We start from the raw sequence: 13,102 nt of genomic DNA, 5'->3' as shown, positions 1-13,102 counted from the left end.
TGGATAATGGATAGGGTATTGGAAGAATTGGGCTTCAGTGGATAGAAATGAAGGCAAGATCGACATTGGCACACACCTTGAGGGGTGATGGACTGATGGAGGAAAGACGTATTTTGGATATTGAGATTTGGATGGAGGAATAGCTGGGGATTTTGGGACATAAGGGCCCAAAATGGATGAAGAAGGTGATGGAGGAATAGACTTAGAAGGTTTGGATGGAGGAATAACAATTTTAGATGCCAATCTAGGTTGTTCTTTTTGTGCTTCAAGGAGCTTCTTGGGGATCCACATGGTTTTTGACTTTTCATGCTTTTGTGGTTCCTTGGAGTGCATTGCTTGCACAAGGGATTTAGGAACCCATATATATTTTGACTTTGATTTATTTTGCTCAGTGGGCCTTTGTGGCCTTTTGGATATTTCTTTTTCTTTATAGATCATATTGTTCTTTGTTTTGACATGTTTATTATATTGGACATGTTGATCCTTGAATACATGTGGATTTCTAGACTTATGACTTTTATGCTTGGCATCCAAATTGCTTGGAGGGGAAAAGGAATGTATGGATGGATATGAATGAAATGGAGTTCTTTTGGATTGATGAAATTTACTCAAGGATGTGTGCCTTTGCTGATGTTGCATAGGAGATGGAGGGATATAGGGACCTAGAATGGATGGAAGCGATGATGGGGAAGGTGGACATTTGGATTTTGACTTTGAAGGGATACTAGCGTCTTGAGAGTGAGTTGTGTAGACATGACCCTTAACATTTTCTTTCACATGAAGGGATTCTTGCTCATGAAGGTCTACTCCTTTGCCTTTATGAATATCTTGACTTGTAGGATACTCTTTTCTTTGGGAAGAAGACGCGAGTCCATTATGAGGTGGATATGATATGAGAGAAATAATGAGATCTTGAAGTGGATCAGATTTCACCAAAGTGGAAGAACCCATTATGCATGTCGAGGGTTCATGAACATCTTGCACTGACATGTTAGAATCATGAGGGGGATTAGGATCATGAGGGGGACTAGGATCATGTAGTGGACATGGTTCAATGACAAGCTCTTCAAGAGATGGAATGGGAGAAATAATGGGATCATCAAAAGAAATGCGATCTTGGAGTAGATATGCTAGATTAGGACATGGAGATGGAGGAACAAGTGGATCTTGTGGAGGATCTGAAGGAATAATTTGATCTTGACAAGGAGGAAGATCATTGGAGTCCTCTTTAAAGGTGCTTTGCTCTTGACTTTTAATGGGATCATCAGAAAGGATGGAAGGGATATCTTGATCTTTCTTAGGAAGTGGAATGCCAATGGGATTTGAAAGGACATTTTCTTCATGAAATTGAAGGGGATCGTTTGGGATTGGATGAACTGGGATATCTTGAACTTGCTCAGAGAATGGAGTGTCAATAGGACTTTGGATAGGATGGACAAGAATAGGGGAATCATCATGAGTTTCTAGGAAGATGAGATCCTAGTCAACAATTGGATGGGATGATAAGGTTTCAGGATCTTGATCTTGATTTGTTTCAAGACATGTTTCTTCATGCTCTAAATTATCCTCTTGACATGGGGTTGGACTTTGGATATGCATGGAGGATTCTGACAAGGGATTAATGCTTTGGCACGAAGGAAATGCACTTTTAACATTTGTGATGGATTCTGGCAAGGAATCAATGCTTGAACATGAGGAAGAGGGACTTCGAATGGGGTCCTCTATAACAGGTAATGGCAATAAAGTGCATGGTGGCATTGGGTCTTGTATTTCTGAAACATGACAAGGATGTGCATCATGAATTGGATTATCTTGGCAATCAATTATGGATAGCCCTTGGATAATTGCATCCTTGGGTGCATTGTTTGATGAGGACAATATGGAAGGTTCTTGTGAAACTACTAAAGGTGTAGGGATAGATGCCACTGGAGAGTCAATTTGTTTGCGGGGGGATGAGGCATTGCTAGACATAAGTGTATTATCTTGATCTTCTTCAAAGAAATCACTTGGTAATTTCCTTAAGAGCATTGCAATAAAGCCACCTTTCTTTCGAGGTTTTGACATGATTGGATCTAGAATTTGAACTTGTTTTTGGTTTGATGTCATGTTTTGATATTGGACTTGGTTCAATTGTTCCGACATGTTTGAAACTTGGGTTCGTGTGTGCTGCAACCTTTGTTTTTGAATGTTTGGTTGTTGTTGTTGACATTGATATGTTGATTGAACTTGTTGATATTCCACCATTGGTTGAACTATTTGTGGACATTGTATAGTTGGTTGGACATATTGTTGAAATTGAACCATTGGTTGTGTTGGTTGCATATGTTGGACAATTGGTTGAGCCATTGGTTGTATTGGTTGAAAATCGGATTGATAGTAAACACCTTCTTGTTCTTGTTGTGGAGGCACATAATGTTGAAATTGATGTTGTCTCTTTTCTTGAAATTGTTTCATCATCTCTATTTGGGAGAGGAGAGCTGGTATGTCTGATTGTTCAAGAAGAGATCTTACATCAATTGGCTCAACCTTTGGATTTCGACCTGGAAATTTTTGAAACACTTTGGACATTTGTGATCTATTCTTCTCAATGTTTTTCACTCTTTGTTCCAATATCTCTTCTTCTTGAGCTAGTTTCTCCTCTAGTTTTTGTATTTGAAGACTTGTTTCATCATAAAAAGTTTGATCGATATTGCCTTGTTGTTGGGTTGGATAGAATTGTGATTGCATTGTCGGTTGATATGTCAAACTTTGTTGCATCATTGGTGTTTGGAACCTTGTTTCAATAGACATGTCACTATGCAAATGCAATATTTTTGGAATTTTTCAAGGGCAATATATGTTATGCAACTAAATGCGAACTAAATGAATGAGAATGCAATCTATGGCAAGAATGCAACCTATGTTTTTGGTTGTTTTTCAAAATTTTGACAAACTTTTTGGAATGCAAATCTAAAAAAGAGACCCTTAGGAAATTGAAATGATGTCTAGACCTCAAAGGACAAAAGGACCAAGTGACAAAAGGACAAAATGACAATGTCTCCCCTATATGCTTGGATACTAAGCTAGATTTGACCAAATGACATTGATGACAAAAAGACAAAAGTTTTTAATAAGGTCTAGATCTCCTAACAATGACTTAGGGTTGTATCAAAGATTTGGATTACTCAAGTATGACAAAACCTAGCTTTGAGACTATATGCAAAAGGGACAATCAATATGCAAGTGACCCTAATATGATATGATAATGACCCAAGCTTAATGAAGAGACCTAGGGTATGCAAATATGAATGACAATGGTATGACTTTAGTGAAAGAGGACATATGCAAATGGATAACCCTTATTGAAAAGAGTATGACTTAGGTGAAACCTAACCTTGGTACTTGACAATGACTTTTGCAAAATGCAACCTAGGATGAACCTGAATGTAAGTGACATGCTTCTTGAGACAAGATCTTGAAAAATATTTGACAACCATGTTTGACGATGAGTTTTAAACTTTGTTGAACCTTTGTTGGATGAATGTCTCTTGTGTTTAATCTTATGTTGGATCAATTTGTTTTGCTCTTTGAAATGGGATGCAATTCAACTTTTGACAAGCAAAGAATACAAGATATTGCAACTTAGACTCAAGACAATCATGCTCATTTCCACATTTCTTATGGTAGGCAAGGACATTAGGTACTTGAGAGGTAGAATCATTATGGGATTCAAGGAGAATAAATAGATGCTTGACCCCACGGGCTCCCCTCCATGGCACTCACTTCTCAGGGCAGCCAAGCATCAGTCCCCATGGAAATCTCCCCATGGCAAACTTAGTATCTCTTCCAAGTATCCGAATTTGTCCTTCTCAAGCAACTAGAAGGGTTTTTGGCCTCTAAAAACAAGGTGTTTAGTAAGGATTTCTGTTAAGCATTACTCCTTGATGTCACGCAAGCGTGATTGAGACATTAAGCCCATCAAGATACCAAACAAATGTAGTCGCGCAAGCACGATTTAGACCAAGAGGCCCTACTTAGATGTTGATATGAGAAAGAGTTCAAGGGTCATCACTTCCCAAGTAACTGCAATTCCCACGTAACACTTCCTTCAAAGCTTTCGCTCATCGGGTATTTTTTTATGGTGAGTTAGAATGCCAAGGAATTCTAGCTGTACTCACTTTGGGTTGTTCCCTTCTCACGATTATCACTTGCTTGCAAAAGCAAAATGGTCGGGAAGGCAGGCCCTCTAAAGGTGACACACAATCAAAAACATGAGCATGGTATTGAAGATCTGGATTTCTGATCACCCTAAGAAGGATGAGAGCATACTCTCCTACTCCAATGTCAAACTCAACAATCAAATCAAGCATAGATTCATTCCATCCTATTTAGAAATCACTAGGTGCCTAACAAACACAAAGTTTAGTTGTATGTCCAAGGCAACCTGCAAAATCACCAAGTCAAAAGTTTAATTTGTTTGGTCTTTGACTAGCGAACCTGCAAATAATTCATTAGTAGTTTGTGAAATAATTCTTTGTCAAGCGTTTTGCCACAAAGCTACCAACAATGTTAGAGAATCAAGAGAAATGAATCACCATCAAAATTAATCCATAAAAGTTGTGATTCTTTGTCCTCTTAGATTAATCTATGTGAAATTTATCAAATTTACCATCCTAGATTAATCTAGATAAAATTTGCATGAATGCATGATTAATTTTCCAAGCTAAATTAATCTAGATGAAGGTTGCATGATTTTGTTTTTGAAAATTTTGACCATTTACAGAAGAATAATTAAAAATGTCATAAATTCCTCAATATTTATCCAAATCACAAACCGTAAAATGATCTAGAAAGGTAAAAATGTGATCTAATATACCCAGAAATCGTTTATTTTAATTATACACGAAAGTTTTTACGTGATCAATTGATTATGACTATTTTTTTTTTTAGAAGAAAAATCTGCAGCTCCACAAAAAAATCAAAAAAATATTACATCCAAGCATGTTCACGTCGGGTTCACCAATTAATGTACGTTAGGAAATAGGAAATCATCACAAGCAAGATAAACATTAATCTAGTCCAATCACAAAAGCTCAAATGCAATGATCTATCCTAAACAACATTCAATAGAGACATGAAATAAAAACATTCAAAACTAGAAATTAAGCAAACCATAGGTATGATTTGAATGCTCCTTCATGCGGCTCCATTGTCCTTCTTTCTTCTCCAAATAATTTTGTTGTAGATCTCACCTTCAAGTGCATAAACCTAATTGAGAAAGCAAGATTGACATTGACACAAGAATACTAGAAGCGTGATTTGACAAAATGATTAGAAATTCAATAGTCTGATTAGGGAATTAGGAATCAAGAATCCAGGGATTTGAGTGAAGAAATTCATCCAATTTATAGAGAAATTGGAGAAAAAGACAAGATTAGCATGAAATTGATTCGAATAGAAATTCAAATCAAGAATAGCAAAATTATGACATGTGTATGACAAATTGCTATGCAAGGATTTATGACAATTTATTACAATTTATGACAAATTGCTATGTAAGGATTTATGACATGAATTTGAAATAGAAATAGACATTTAGGAATTTAGGAGAAATTAGAAAATTAAGTAAGAAATGATGACTTGGAAATTAGGAAATTGATGCAAATTAGGTAAATTAATTAATAATTTCTCATTCATTAATTAATTTACAAAAATAGGAGGAAATTAATTAGCCAATTAAATAAACATTTAATTGTGACAAGAAGACTTAGGATAAATAAATAAATAATTTAACCTAGAGGGAAAATGCCAAACAAGATTAAATGAATAAATCATAAAACCTTGGAAGATGAATTAGAAATGCAAAGATGACAATTAGGTCTTGACAAAGGATAGTTGATATTGATTCGATCATGATTTTGAATTGATAAATGATTTGATTGATAAATGCGTCGAGGAACAATGACAAATTGATCCAAATTGACATGATTGAAGAGGACAAGGATTGATGACAAATCAATCGTAAAACGACGAGATTGACAAGTTGATAAGAGATTGACAAGATCGACCAAAATCATGATTAAAGATTGTTATCGGCAAGACCAAATTCGAAAGCGAGACAAATGAAGAATGTAGAAGAAAGACTCGATGCTCACAAATGATAAAGACCAAGTGCGTAACATAGGAGAAATGTTAATGCGATGCAAAAACTCTAAAATGAGGCAATGCGCCAATGTTAAAGTATGACTCCGCAAGCATTGACCATTTTTAGGTGTCTACACCTGCTATTAGATATTTCAGAGTATTTGGTAGCAAATGTTATATCAAGAGAGATGACGACATAGGAAAGTTTGATGCAAGAAGTGATGAAGGATTTTTTTTGGGATATTTAACAAAGAGAAAAGCCTATTGGTGCTACAATAAGAGACTAAGAAAGATAGTGGAGAGTGAAAATGTGAAGGTGGATGAGAACCTTGGAAAATAAATTAGAGCTTGTGGACATGATGATGGTTAGCACATTGTTTAAAATTGTATTCAGACTGAAGAATTGAAGCAGAATGATTCAGTAGAGATAGTTAATCCAGATGTTGTTGCTGCCGGTGGAGAGGTGCAAGAACCTAAAAATCAGAACAATAAGAAGACTCCGAGGTATGTAAGATTGAATCATTTTGAAAATAAAATTCTTGGAGATAAAAATAAAGGTGTGGTGACTAGAAGAAGGCTAGCTTCTGAAGAGGTATGTTTGATCTCTAAAATTGAACCTAAAGATGTTGTTGAGGCTTGCAAAGATGAAAATTGGATGAGAGCTATGAAAGAAGAATTAGATCAGATTGAAAAGAATAACACATGGGAGCTTGTGCCTAGACCTAAAGATAAGAATGTTATTTGTACTAAATGGGTATTCAGGAATAAATTGAATGAAGATGGTGAAGTTGCCAGGAATAAAACAAGACTGGTATGCAAAGGATATTCACAACAAGAAGGAATTGATTATGAGGAGACTTGAAGTTGTTAGATTGTTGCTTGCATATGCTGCTTATAAAGATTTCAAGGTGTATCAGATCAATGTCAAGTCAACCTTTCTGAATGGTGATCTTGAGGAAGAAGTATACATTGAGCAACCTGATGGATTTTCATTATCAAATGATGGAGACATGGTATGTAAACTAAAGAAAGATCTTTATAGATTGAAACAAGTCCCTAGAGCCTGGTATGCTAGATTGGATAAGTACTTGCTGAAATTAGGATTTAATAAAGGGATTGTGGATAGTAATCTATATTTTAAGATTGAGAATGATAACATCTTGATTTTTGAAGTCTTTCGTATCTTTGGAGCAGATGATAACTTGAGCATGAAGTTTGCCAGTGATATGCAAAAAGGATTTGAGATGTCTATGATAGGTGAGATGAAATTTTTCTTAGGTTTGTAGATTTCATAGACTGAAAAATGTATTTTTATATCTAAAACTAAATATGTGAAGGAATTGCTGAATAAGTTTGGGTTGGATGACTCCAAACCGATTGGAACTCCTATGGCGACTAGCTGAAAATTGTATAAGAATGATGAATCTCCAAAAGATAATCAGAGATTGTATAGATCTATAGTTGGTGGACTACTATATCTTACTCGAACTAGGCTGAATATTATGCATGTTGTGTGCATGACTACTAGATACCAATTTGATTCGAAGGAGAGTCATGTCACTGTTGTAAAGAGAATATTTAGATATTTGAAGGGAACTGTGGATTATGGTTTGTGGTATCCGAGGAATGATAATTTCATGTTATGTACTTACACTGATGCTGATTGGGCTGGTGATGTTGATGACCGAAAGAGTACCTTTGGTGGTGCTTTCTTTTTGGGTAATAAACTGGTTTCATGGGCTAGTAAGAAACAAGATTAAGTCTCCTTATCTACTGCTAAAGCTGAGTACATTGCTACTATTGGTAGCTGCACTCAGGTGGTTTGGATGAAGCAAATGTTGAAGGATATCAAAGTTATCTATGATGATCCTACAACCATATATTGTGATAATTCTAGTGCTATTAACATGTCAAAGAATCTGGTACAACATTCAAAGACTAAACACGTGTCAATCAAAAATCATTACTTGACGGAAAAAGTTAGTAAAGAGGAAGTGAAGTTGGAATATGTGTCTACAAAGGAATAGATTGCTGATATCTTTACTAAGCCTTTGCTTGATACATTTGTCTATTTGAGAGATAAGTTAGGGGTATCCACCCCTCTTGATGAGAACTAGATGCATTGAGTTGCATCAATCCAGTGGAATTCAGAGTCTTATCCTTTTATCTAGATTGATGAGTTGATTCTGATACTCAGCAGGAGTAGTTGGTGAGTGTTTCAAGTGATCTTATCCTAAGAGGGAGATTGTCCTTAGAGGATGTATTTTTGGGAGAGAGGCATAATTTGTTTTTTTGTCTTTGGCATTGCTGTCAAAGGGGGAGAGAAGCATGTGAAAAACTATTTTATCTGCTTGATCTTAGGGGGAGTTTGCTAGAGTTGTTTTTTTCTTTTCATTGATTGTTATTCACATTCCTATGCTTTTTTATTTTAAATAATTCCTGGTAAACTTTTTGACGTGATTGGCAATGCTGGCATGACATGCTATTCAGCTCCACATGAAACACTTTTGACTTGAAGCTATGAACCGTGATGCCACAATAGGGGGACCTCATCCCCACACTTCACTTGTTCAAACCCACAAGCACAATGACCCAGCGAAGACACAAGGCCTACGAGAACAATGGCCCAATAGGGGTTTGAACCTTGGTGGCCACTTCACCAATGAAGTGTTTTAACCATGACACTACATGTCTGAAGACAATTTTCACATTCATATGTTGCCATCAATGCCAAAGGGGGAGATTGTTGGACATTGTTGCTGCTAGGATATGTTGTTTTCATTGATGTCAACATATTATTGCTTAGGTGATTGTAGATTGGCTTATTGGATATATGGTTTAGTGTATGGAGTATTTATAATATCACTATATTCTTTAGTATTGGTTTTGGTGTTCCGGGAAGTTTAGTTGATCATAACATATGATCCGGTTTTGCAGTTCGTTTATCTAATTGATGCCTTGTAGAGAAGTATTTCCTCCACTATATTCTGGTGTGATTAGATCTTGAGTTGTGTGTTTGGGAGATTGTTTGGGATGGTCTTGTGTATCTTCATTTCAGATGGTTCATGATTTGGTTGTTGGCATATGCACACTCCAATGAGACATTGCAGGTGACTAAAGGTTTTGTCATTGATGGCAACCTTGCAATCCTATGGTGCCGACAAGGCATTACATCGACAAGTTAGTGCACTGGCATAAATAGATCACACTCTACACTGACACTCAGGACACCGGCATCAGCACAAAGAAAGGAAGTATATCGGCACAGAGGCCGATAGGATTTTGTTATATTATATTTTGTTTATTATTGTAAAAACTTTGTAAGCCGACTTGGCATGTTGTAAAATGACTCTTATATATAAAAGAGATCATTGTAGACATTTTGTAAGTAAGGAAGTAAGGAAGTAAGTGAAGAAAAGTAAGTGATGTATGCAAAATATAGGTTGAAGGGTTTATGTAAGAAGCAGAGCAACAACCGATACTGGATCAGGCATTATAGATGCTATTGTAAAGAAGTACAAGATATTGGATTTGTATAATCCACATTGTAAGTCAGTGTGACTTCCCATTGAGTAGTGACCTCCAGGCAGTTGGCCTTCCTGCATGTGCAGGCCCCTATTGTAAGTAATATTCTCTTATTGGCCAGTAAGTGAATATTTTGGGTCACAAATCCCACCGAGGTTTTTCCCACACTGGGTTTCCTCATTAAATCCTTGTGTTATGGTGTGCTTTTCATGTGGATGTTCTTAATTCTATTTATTACATTATTTCTTGCATACCAGTACACTATTATAATATGTTCTGTATGTTTTAAGTTAAGAAATACTTGTTATCGGTTAGATACTGATTCATCCCCCCCTCTCAGTATCTGTGGGATTCCTAACAATTGGTATCAGAGCTTGGTCCTCTATTTTCAGAAGCCTAACAGCTTGAGGAAGATCTTGACACCGGTAAAGATGGAAAATATGATGAAGCAACTTGAAGGAGCTCTCTCGGACTATGATGCAGAGAAATTGAAAAATATCAAACTAGAAGATGATTTAAGGGCAGCTCAGGATATCAATCAGGCACTTCAAGAGAATCTTACTATTGCAAGAAATAAGAGAAGAGAACTTTGTGAAAAGTTGCAAAATGAGAATGATGAAAAGGAATCACGTAATGATATGATAAGCAAGTTGAAACAAGAGAACATGACAACAAAGAATGAGATGCAGGATATGACTATGAGATTTTGTAAAGAAATTGAGGATAGGAAGAAGAATGAAGAAGAATTAACCAAAAGACTAAGTGATGCAGCAAATGAGAACACAAGACTTAGCTATGAAAATGACATGTTGAAGACAGATTTGATGCACACTCAGAATGACTCAAATGAACTAATGAGACAAAAAGAGGTCTTAGAAAGAGAACTAGAAACTGCAAATCAACATAAAGAAAAATTCAAGAAAAGCTCAGAGGAACTTGGCACCTTGCTGAAGAATAAAAAACCTAAAGGTGACACTTTTGGAATTGGCTTTGAAGTTGGTGAAAGCTCTGGTACTGCAAATACTTAGGATTACAGCAAACCGGTAAGACAACCCAATGCTTATAAATTCAATGGAAAATGATTTAACTATAATAAGTATGGTCATAGAGCAAATGAATGTAGATCTAGAAATTAGCAGAATATCAACACACCCACCGGTCAATGTTCAAAATGCAACAAAGTTGGTCACAACTCTGAAAATTGCAGAATGAATGTGAGATGTTATGTTTGTGGAAGATTTGGACATTTATCTAATCAATGCAGAACACAAACTAACATAGGTTATGAGAAAGCTATTCAGAAGAATAATGTAACTTGTTATGCATGTAACAAGATTGGGCATATTGCAAAATTCTGTAGAAGTAAAGGATCATCAGTAGACAACAAAAGCTCTAGCTTGAAAGGTAAAGAAAAAGTTGAAGAGGTTAAGCAAGAATTCTCAAAACAATGGATTAGAAAAGCTGATCTAAATATTGGGAATACTCCTCCACCGGTAGAACCAGTCAATGCTTCACCGACAGGACAGAGTGATGCTTCACTAGCAGGATAGAGAAGTGCTCCATTGGTAGGAAGTTCTTCATCTAATTGAAGAAAGTTTCCTTGCAGGTTTGGCAATCTAATGACACATGTGCTATCCTCGGTTAGAGATAAGAAGTTGGAAATTACTTGTTACTGGCAGACAATGTTAAGTGAATACTTAACCATCATGCATTTAATGTGGTAGATGGCAAAAAGACACTATAAATTCAAGGTTTTGGCTCCATTTCATTTCATTGAGATTTCAAACCTACGAAGAGCGTGAAGATTCCAAGCTAAGGCATTTTGAGAAAGAGGCAAGAACACTTCAAGCAATCATCCATCCTAAAGGCAGTAAAAGGTATTTTATCATGGCATCCACCTCTGCAATTGAATATATAGAAAACCCTACTATTGTTGAAGTTATAAAAAGACCTAGGCCCATATTTCAATTAGTTCCCAAGGTAGCAAAGAAAGATGATACCTTAGGTGCTTTTTCTCAAATTCCTAAAGGAGTTGTTTATGCTGAAGACCCCTGAATTTACATTCATTGTAACATTGAGGAACTAAAAGATGAAGAGATTAAAACCATGTTTAAAACTATCATATGTGATGAATCTGGCAATGTAAAAGATGAACATAAGATCATTGAAACCCTAGGATTTACAGAGATCCTTAGCATTCCTGAATTCCCCAAGGATGTGATTAGGATAGTCTTAAGCAAGGTACATGGTGAATTTTTCTGGCTAGATGCAATTCACAAAATCACCAAGGAAGCTGTGAAAGTTGTCACAGGGTTACCAACCACCGGTAAAAGGTCAGACAAAACTAAGAAGGTATCCAATGACCTCGTTACTCAGTTAACTGGTGCCACATCTAATAAAAGGTCCTTAAAAGTAAATGATGTAACAAACATTAATGTGAGATTTATCAGCATGATATTAGGGTATAAAGTTACTCATGCAAATAGACTTAATTTATTTTCAAGTTTATGCATTAAGAGTGCTTATGATATGGTCACAAATAATGCAAAGATTGATGTATGTGAGTGGTTAAAGGACAAATTAATTGACAACTTAGGCAAGATTAAGAAGGACAAGAAAGGAACTTTCAGGTTTGGAAATCTTCTAGTATGTCTGATGCTACAGATAACCAAATAGGTTCTCGGTATAGGCTACAAAGAACTTGGATATGATATACCGATAGGCAAACAATTAACATAACTATTCAATAATATGGGAGAAGATAAGGAAAACAATATCCATGATTTCTTTCAAGCACTAAAGGCCAAAATGAAGAAAAGAATCCAACTATCACAAAAGATTGTTGACAAATATAAGGATGAAATATGCTTTATAATCAAGATGAGATCTGGATGGAAGCAGTCATCCCTATGATAGTTTGGGTAACAGAGATGGGCTGTGAAACAAATGATCATATAATTGAAACATATGCTAAAGCACTTCTGGAAGCCCCTAAAGAACCTAAGGAAGAAGTATTTGGTAGTACAGAAACTATTGAAAGCCAAATACAATCTAAGAAAAGAGTGAAAAAGGTTGAGGCAGTTGTAAGAAAAGGTTCCAGACAGGTAAAGGCTATTAAAGAAGATGTGTTAAAGCAAACTGGTATAACAGAGGATGAGTTAGCAGCTCCACAACCTGAAACTCACCTATCACCGGTAGGTACTTCTTCAGAGAGCGACATGCCTGCAACTTTCAAAAGAGTTGTAAGGAAAAGAGATCCCTCACTGGCAACCACACCCTCACCTAGGAGGACAAGACAAAAACAACAAGCAGTGAGATCTCCGATAAGAAAGGCTACACCAAAGAAGAAGAAACTGACACCCAAGAAGAAGAAGAGGACAAATAAGGACTTGGCCCCTTTTGACATACTATTGAATGAAATTACAGAGGAAGGCAAATTAAAGAATATAGAGAA

This window comes from Cryptomeria japonica, chromosome 11 (assembly GCF_030272615.1).
Source record: "Cryptomeria japonica chromosome 11, Sugi_1.0, whole genome shotgun sequence".
Taxonomy (NCBI): domain Eukaryota; kingdom Viridiplantae; phylum Streptophyta; class Pinopsida; order Cupressales; family Cupressaceae; genus Cryptomeria; species Cryptomeria japonica.
The sequence above is the reverse complement of the archived record's forward strand: the minus strand, read 5'-3'. Positions refer to the sequence as shown.